Genomic DNA, 9,553 nt, shown 5'->3' with positions numbered 1-9,553 from the left:
AGATAATTTACAAAGCCTTACTGAATAGTTTTCCCAAGATTAAAATGTGTGTGAAGTTATCATTAAAATAAAAAAAAAATACATAAATAAATAAATAAATTTATTAATCAGAACTAGTAATGCATTTTCTTGAGCATAAGCAAACTGGCAAGGTTTTAAATTTTAAAATTATGCATAAAAGGAAAAAGTGTAAATTGACTAATCGCTCGTAATATTTTCTTTAAACAAATGAAGGATCATTCAGTTTAATATAATATAATTTAATTGTATTTACTTTATTTTAATTATTTAAAATTTATTTAATTTTATATAACTAAGTTATGTTGTATTATTTTCATATAATTTTACATATAGATTATTCTCTATTATTCTTACTTACTATACTATAAGTTTAATAAATAAATAAATTTTATTGAATTAAATATAGTTCAATTGAAATTATTTAAATCAATTTCTTGTATTGCTATTGAGTTCAATAGGTGACGATATACCAATACATACACCCTCAAAAAAAATCGCTTCTTTAACATATGTTCCAAACATATTTTGCAGGAAGCACATATATTATTGGATACTGCCGAAATATTAATATGTTTGTTTTATGTGGACATATTATATGTTTGGAAGCATTTTGAGCCCAAAAATATTATATGCTTGGAAGAATTTTCCCCAAAGAAGATTGTGATCATTCCCTCACATAATTTTCACTTCCACGAAATTTTTAGTTCTTGGCACCTTTTTCTGTAATACAAATAATGTTGAAGAAATTATTAAATTTTATAATTTTTTTTTTAATTTTACCTTTCGCCTGGGCGGAGAATCGAACCGAGGCCCATACAGTTTGTAAGCCAACACACTATCCACTGGGCTACGTAGTAGTTATAGTCACCAGTAGACAATTATCGTTACAAGTTACATTTATATAGCATACTTTGCAGCGCCCACGAGCCCATGCAAACATAACATTATTTAAAAGAAACATACATTTGTTGGCCACGTGGAGCAGTGGTTAGCATGCCTGCCTTGCATGCAAAGGGTCGTGGGTTCAATTCCTGCTCCGACCGAACCAATTTTTTTTTTTTTGCAATTTAGACATTTATACTATATTAAATTTTTATAATGAAACTTCGAAATGTGGGTTATTAAAAATTTACAGTCCCCACATACATAAAATTCTCCTCTCAAGGCGAAAACACATGCTGTTTTTTTTTTAAATCTCTATGCTCTTGGTTCCGAATGTCTATTCTCTTTACTCCGAATACTCATTCTAATATTCAAATTAAATAATAATTAGACTTAAGCATATAAAATTTTTGGCCTTATCATAAAGCAGTTTTCCGAAACAACATACAACCATTTCACAGAAATTGTAAACATATATATGTTTGCTCGAAATTTGTAAATTTATATATGTTTACATAATATATTTTAACATATTAACATATGTGTCCCAAACATTTAGTGTTAGTTTAGGAACATTACATGTTGGCACTTAAATATATAGTGTTTAAAAATTTTGCCCGAAACACATTTTGTTTATATCGGAACATATGAAAAACATATTTTTCTAACAGTGTATGCGTATGATTATTATTCATATAATTTTAAATAATTATACACCCCATATACGACATATGTATATACATACTTATTTCAGCAGTTTTCTTCTAAATAAAAAAAATGATAAATAAAGAGCATCTAACTATGTAAAAAAAAAAAACTTTTTTCTAATATAAACTGCAAACGATAAAATTCATATGACCCATTAAATATTCTAAAACTTTTACTGCACATAGATTTTACTTTAGAAACTTTTAGATAATTCATTCAACTAAACTTGAGATAGATCTATATATATAAAACAATGTTCCTAATAGGAATTCATATCATCTGTTTGCAAGCAATCTCTTCCACTATATGCAAATATCAGCCTTTCTTCCTTCACTCTACATAAATTTGCTGTCTTATACTTTTAATTCGCTATAAACTGTGTGGTATATCTACCAATGGGTATGTGTGTGTGTGTGAGGAGGCGAATGTTCGATGTCAACGATGTGTTAGTATTCGTGTCCTTTAGTAAGTCAAGACATATGCTTGGATATTTTATCTATTCTCCACTCTCTCTCTCTCTCTCTCTCTCTCTCTATCTAAGCCTTCTTGTAAAAAAAAAAACAAAAACGTGGGTAGCATTTAAAATGCGTGGGTGTTGGTCTTGTCTATTCAAGCATATCCACAGTTTGATGATTAAAATGGGGGACAGAAAGGAGGCCACATTTCATTTTAGAAATTTTAATGCATCTCATATTTTTCCCTTTTTAGTCTTGTTGTCATCATTGGTCTTGTTCTTCTTTTTTTATAGAATTTGTATCCATATTTTGCCTTAGCAGTTTTTCTTTTATTTATCTTGGCAGTTCTTGACTTCTTTGTTATTAACATTTATTAGTGCTTTTTTTTTCTTCTTTTGCTTGTTTCCTGGTGACGTATAACAACGTTTACATAATTTTATGGATAGCGAACTTTATGAATGAGTCAATGAAAAAAAGCTTCTAACGAAAATTTTCGCCAACATTGTTTCTATAGATTTTTTTTTGTCAAAATTTTATTTCCATACAAAATTTTGTCAATATAGACAGTTTTGTCAAAATTTTATTTCTATAGGAATTTTTGTCAAAAGTTTATTCCCATAGAACATTTTGTCAAAATCTTAATTCTATAGAAAATTTTGTCAACATTTTATTTCTATAGAAAATGTTGTCAACATTTTATTTCTATCGAAATTTTGGTCAAAATTTTATTTCTATAGAAAATTCCGTCAAAATTTTATTTCTATAGAAAATTTTGTCAAAATTTTATGTCTATAGAAATTTTTGTCAAAATTTTATTTCTATAGGAATTTTTGTCCAAATTTTATTTCTATAGAAAATTTTGTCAAATTTTTTTCCATAGAAAATTTTGTCCAAATCTTAATTCTTTAGAGAATTTTGTCAAAATTTTATTTCTGTAGAAAATTTTGTAAAAATTTTATTTCTATTGAAATAAAATATTTCCAAATTTTTATTTCTATTGAAATAAAAATGTTGCCAATTTTTTATTTCTATAGAAAATTTTGTCAACATTTTATATCCATAGAAAATTTTGCTAAAATTTTTATTTCTATAGAAAATTTTGCCAAAATCTTATTTCTATAGAAAATTTTGTCACAATTTTATTTCCATAGAAAATTTTGTCAAAAGTTTATTCCTATAGAGAATTTTTTCAAAATTTTATTTCTATAGAAAATTTTTTTTCAAAATTTTATTTCTATAGAAAGTTTTGTCAACATTGCATAGAAAATTTTGCCAACATTTTATTTCTATCGAAATTTTGTCAAAATTTTATTTCTATAGAAAATTTTGTCAAAATTTTATTTCTATAGACAATTTTGAAATGCCAATATTTTATATCTACAGAAAATTGAGGAAAAATTTAATGTCAGTGGAATATTTTGTCAAAATTTTATTTCTATAGAAAATTTTTGTCAAAATTTTATTTCTATAGAAAATTTTGTCAAATTTTTTTTTTTCCATAGAAAATTTTGTCAAAATCTTAATTCTATAGAAAATTTTGTAAAAATTTTATTTCTATAGAAAATTTTGTCAAATTTTATTTCTATAGAAAATTTTGTCAAAATTTTATGTGTATAGAAATTTTAGTCACAATTTTATTTCTATAGAAAATTTGGTCAACATTTTATTTCTATAGAAAATTTTGTCAAAATTTTATGTCTATAGAAATTTTTGTCAAAATTTTATTTCTATAGGAATTTTTGTCAACATTTTATTTCTATAGAAAATTTTGTCAAATTTTTTTTCCATAGAAAATTTTGTCCAAATCTTAATTCTTTAGAGAATGTTGTCAAAATTTTATTTCTGTAGAAAATTTTGTAAAAATTTTATTTCTATTGAAATAAAATATTTGCCAAATTTTTATTTCTATTGAAATAAAAACGTTGCCAATTTTTTATTTCTATAGAAAATTTTGTCAACATTTTATATCCATAGAAAATTTTGCTAAAATTTTTGTTTCTATAGAAAATTTTGCCAAAATCTTATTTCTATAGAAAATTTTGTCACAATTTTATTTCCATAGAAAATTTTTTCAAAAGTTTATTCCTATAGAGAATTTTTTCAAATTTTTTTTCAAAATTTTATTTCTATAGAAAGTTTTGTCAACATTGCATAGAAAATTTTGCCAACATTTTATTTCTATCGAAATTTTGTCAAAATTTTATTTCTATAGAAAATTTTGTCAAAATTTTTTTCTATAGAAAATTTTGTCAAAATTTTATTTCCATAGACAATTTTAAAATGCCGATATTTTATATCTACAGAAAATTGAGGAAAAATTTAATGTCAATGGAATATTTTGTCAAAATTTTATTTCTATAGAAAATTTTGTCAAATTTTATTTCTATAGAAAATTTTGTCAAAATTTTATGTGTATAGAAATTTTAGTCACAATTTTATTTCTATAGTAAATTTTGTCAAAATTTTATTTCTATAGAAAATTTCGTCAAAACGTTATTTCGATAGAAAATTTTGTCAACATTTTATTTTTATGGAAATTTTGGTAAAACTTTTATTTCAATAGAAATTTTGGTCAAAATTTTATTTCTACAGAAAATATCGTCAAAATTTTATTTCTATAGAAAATTTTGTCAAAATTTTATTTCTATAGAAAATTTTGTCAAAATTTTGTGTCTATAGGAATTTTGGTCCAAATTTTATTTCTATAGGAATTTTGTCAAAATTTTATTTCTATAGGAATTTTTGTCAAAATTTTATTTCTATAGAAAATTTTGTCAAAATTTTATTTCTATAGACATTTTTGCCAAAATTTTGCCAAATTTTTATTTCTATAGAAAATTTTGTCAAAATCTTAATTCTATAGAAAATTTTGGCAAATTTTTATTTCTATAGAAAATTTTGTAAAAATTTTATTTCTATAGAAAATTTTGTCAAATTTTATTTCTATAGAAAATTTTGTCAAAATTTTATGTGTATAGAAATTTTGGTCACAATTTTATTTCTATAGAGAATTTTGTCAAAATTTTATTTCTATAGAAAATTTTGTCAAAACGTTATTTTTATGGAAATTTTGGTAAAACTTTTATTTCTATAGAAATTTTGGTCAAAATTTTATTTCTATAGAAAATATCGTCAAAATTTTATTTCTATAGAAAAATTTGTCAAAATTTTATTTCTATAGAAAATATCGTCAAAATTTTATTTCTATAGACAATTTTGAAATACCAATATTTTATATCTACAGAAAATTGAGGAAAAATTTAATGTCAATGGAATATTTTGTCAAAATTTTATTTCTATAGAAAATTTTGTCAAATTTTATTTCTATAGAAAATTTTGTCAAAATTTTATGTGTATAGAAATTTTAGTCACAATTTTATTTCTATAGTAAATTTTGTCAAAATTTTATTTCTATAGAAAATTTCGTCAAAACGTTATTTCTATAGAAAATTTTGTCAACATTTTATTTTTATGGAAATTTTGGTAAAACTTTTATTTCAATAGAAATTTTGGTCAAAATTTTATTTCTATAGAAAATATCGTCAAAATTTTATTTCTATAGAAAACTTTGTCAAAATTTTATGTCTATAGAAATTTTTGTCAAAATTTTATTTCTATAGGAATTTTGTCAAAATTTTATTTCTATAGGAATTTTTGTCAAAATTTTATTTCTATAGAAAATTTTGTCAAAATTTTATTTCTATAGGAATTTTTGTCTAAATTTTATTTCTATAGAAAATTTTGTCAAAATTTTATTTCTATAGACACTTTTGCCAAAATTTGGCAAATTTTTATTTCTATAGAAAATTTTTCCAAATTTTTAATTCTATAGAAAATTTTTGTCAAAAAATTATTTCTGTAGAAATTTTTGTCAAAAATCTATTTCTATAGAAAATGTTGTCAAAATTTTATTTCTATCGAAATTTTGGTCAAAATTTTATTTTTACAGAAAATTTTGTCAAAATTTTATTTCTATAGAAATTTTTACCAAAATTTTATTTCTATAGAATATTTAGCCAAAATTTTATTTCTATAGATAAACTTAATATTTTATTTCTATAATAAAATTTTGTCAAAACTTTATTTCATTGAAAATTTGGCCAATATTTTACACCCACAGAAAATTTTCGCAAAATTTTATTTTCGTAGAAAATTTTGTCAAAACTTTAGTTTCATAGATAATTTTGTCAAAACTTTATTTCCATAGAAAATTTTGTCAATATTTTATATCTATAGAACATTTTAGCAAATTTTTATGTATATGGAAAAGTTTAGCAAAATTTTATTTCTATATAAAATTTTGTCACAATTTTATTTCTATAGAAAAAAAATTTAATATGTTACTTCTATATAAAATTTTCTAAAAATTTATTTTTTTATAGAAAATGTTGACAAATTTTTATTTCATACAAAAAATGTCAAAATTGTATATCAGTAGAATATTTTTTACAAATTTTATTTCAATAGCAAAATTTTTCCAAATTTTATTTCAATAGCAAAATTTTTCCAAATTTTATTTCAATAGCAAAGTTTTTCCAAATTTTATTTCTATCGAAAATTTTTGCGAAATTTTAGTTGTACCGAAAATTTTTTGAAAATTTTATTTTTATAGAAAATTTTTGTAAGATGTTACTTCTATAGAAAATGTTTGGCAAATTTTTATTTCTATAGAAAACGTTGTCAAAATTTTGTTTCTATAGAAAATTTTTGGTAAAATTTTATTTTTAATCTGTGGAACATTTTGTCCAAATTTTATTTTTATGGAAAATTTTATCAAAAAAATATTTTATATAGGAATTTTTCTCAAAAATGTATTTCTATAGGAAATCGTGTTAAAAATCTATTTCTATAAGAATTGTGTCAAAAATTTATTTCTGCAGAAAATGTTGTCAAAAGTTAATTTCTAAAGAAAATTTTTGCAAAATTTGCATACACAAGGTCGTGGGTTCGATTCCTGCTTCCACCGAACACCAAAAAGTTTTTCAGCGCTGGATTATCCCACCTCAGTAATGCTGGTGACATTTCTGAGGGTTTCCAAGCTTCTCTAAGTGGTTTCACTGCAATGTGGAACGCCGTTCGGACTCGGCTATAAAAAGGAGGTCCCTTGTCATTGAGCTTAACATGGAATCGGGCAGCTCTCAGTGATAAGAGAGAAGTTCACCAATGTGGTATCACAATGGACTGAATAGTCTAAGTGGACTGAATAGTCTAAGGTTAGGTGGCAGCCCGATGTATCAGGCTGCCACCTAACCTACTACAAAAAAAAAATCAAAAATACAAGTTTGCCAAATTAAACACAAAAAATTGTAAATTCTAAACAAATTAAAAGTAGTAATGTTATTCTTTAAACAAATTATAGAAATTTCCATAAAATTTCCTATTAGAGTATCGAGTTCATAGTGAGGAAGATGGGTCCATTTTATAACATTGCATCTAATTTAGATTAAAAATCTCCATATTAAAAATGCTGATATATACACATACTTTTATATTTATCCAGTCTTTGAAAGCAATCACAAAATCCATTCATAATAATCCCATTCCATAACCATATTATGGGATTAAAATTGCTTTGCTGTGCTCAAACGCAAAGCTTGGCTATTGCACCATCAAGAGCCAGCATCATCTATGTGTGGTTAGTTTTCATCAACCACCAACAACTGCTCCTTTTTTCTTCTTTTTCAGCAGTTACTTAAGCAAAAATGGTAATGCAATTAATTAAAGAAACTTATCAACTGAAGTTGCAGCCGCAACTGTAGCAGCAACATCTAAAAGAAAAATTTAATCACGTCTACGCTGAAGACCATAACGCATATCTCTTCATCAAATATTTGATGAGCTTATGAGGTGGCTACCACCCGCTGTGTGGCTAACCAGTAATATAATCCGGGCTACGTCAGCCATCATAATGTAAATGACCAACTAAATTGAATTGCTATGGCGTTGAAATAAATTATCTATGGAAAACTTTAAAAAAAATTTTACATAGAAAATTTTGTCAAAATTTTATTTCTATGAAAAGTTTTTTCTATAGAAAATTTTGTGAAAACTTTATTTCTATAGAAAATTTTGTCAAAATTTTATTTCTATAGAAAATTTTGTCAAATTTTTATTTATATAGAAAATTTTGTCAACATTTTATTTCTATAGGAAATTTCGTCAAAATTTTATTTCTATAGAAAATTTTGTCAAAATTTTATTTCTATAGAAAATTTTGTCAAAATTTTATTTCTATAGAAAATTTTGTCAAAATTTTATTCCTATAGAAAATTTTGTCAAATTTTTATTCCTATAGAAAAGTTTGTCAACATTTCATTTCTGTGAAAATTTTTCAAAAAATTTACTTTCTATAGGAAATTTTGACAAAATTTTAATTTCTATAGGAAAGTTTGTCAAAATTTAATTTCTATAGGAAATTTTGACAGATATCATTTCTTTTGGAAATTTTGTCGAAATTTCCATTTCTAGGCAATTTTGCCAAAATATCATTTCTAGAGGAAATTTTGTTTAATTCTCCATTTCGTTGCTATAGGAAATTTTATCAAAATTTCATTTCTATAGGACATTTTGCCATAATTTCATTTCTATACGAAATTTGGTCAAAATTTCATTTGTCAAACTTTTATTTCTATAGATAATTTTGTCAAAATTTTATTTATATAGAATATTTTGTCACAATTTTGTTTTTATAGAAAATTTTGTCAACATTTTATTTCTATAGGAAATTTTGTCCAAATTTTATTTCTATAGAAAATCTTGTAAAAATTTTATTTCTATAGAAAATTTGTCAAAATTTTATTCTATAGAAAATCTTGTAAAAATGTTATTTCTATAGAAAATTTGTCAAAATTTTATTCCTATATAAAAATTTTGTCAACATTTCTTCATTTTTTTCATTTTCATTTCTGTAAAAAATTTTCATTTCTGTAGAAAATTTTGACAAAATTTTCATTTCTATAGAAAATTTTGTCAAAATTTTATTTCTATAGAAAATTTTGTCAAAATTTTATTTCTATAGAAAATTTTGTCAAAATGTTATTTCTAAGAAAATTTTGTCAAAATTTTATTTCTTTAGAAATTTTTGTCAAAATTTTATTTCTATAGAAAATTTTGTCTAAATTTGAATATCTATTGGAAATATTGTTAAAATTTCAATCCGTTATCCAATTTTGTCGAAATTTTGTTTCTATAGGACATTTTGTCATTTTTTCCCCTATAGAAAATTTTGTCAGAATTTTATTTCTATAAAAAATTTTGTCAACATTTTATTCCTATAGGAATTTTTGTCCAAATTTTATTTCAATAGAAAATATTGTCGACATCTTGTTTTTATAGAAAATGTTGTCAAAATTTTATTTCTATAGAAAATTTTGTCAAAATTTTATTTCTACAGAAAATTTTGTCAAAATTTTATTTCTATAGAAAATTTTGTCAAAATTTTATTTCTATAGAAATTTTTTTTCAAAATTTTGTTTTTATTGAAAATT

At 22.9% G+C, this 9,553-nt stretch overlaps 1 protein-coding gene across 1 annotated transcript in view; it reads left to right on the top strand.

The window, feature by feature from the left end:
* The window catches only part of LOC142241331 (terminal nucleotidyltransferase 5C), a 510,769-nt gene that overhangs the window by 252,106 nt on the left and 249,110 nt on the right, over positions 1-9,553 (top strand). The gene's annotated exons all lie outside the window — the stretch shown is intronic.

This window comes from Haematobia irritans, chromosome 5, assembly GCF_050003625.1.
Source record: "Haematobia irritans isolate KBUSLIRL chromosome 5, ASM5000362v1, whole genome shotgun sequence".
NCBI classification, from domain to species: domain Eukaryota; kingdom Metazoa; phylum Arthropoda; class Insecta; order Diptera; family Muscidae; genus Haematobia; species Haematobia irritans.
Note: the sequence above shows the minus strand (reverse complement) of the source record. Positions and strands in the feature narration are given on the sequence as shown.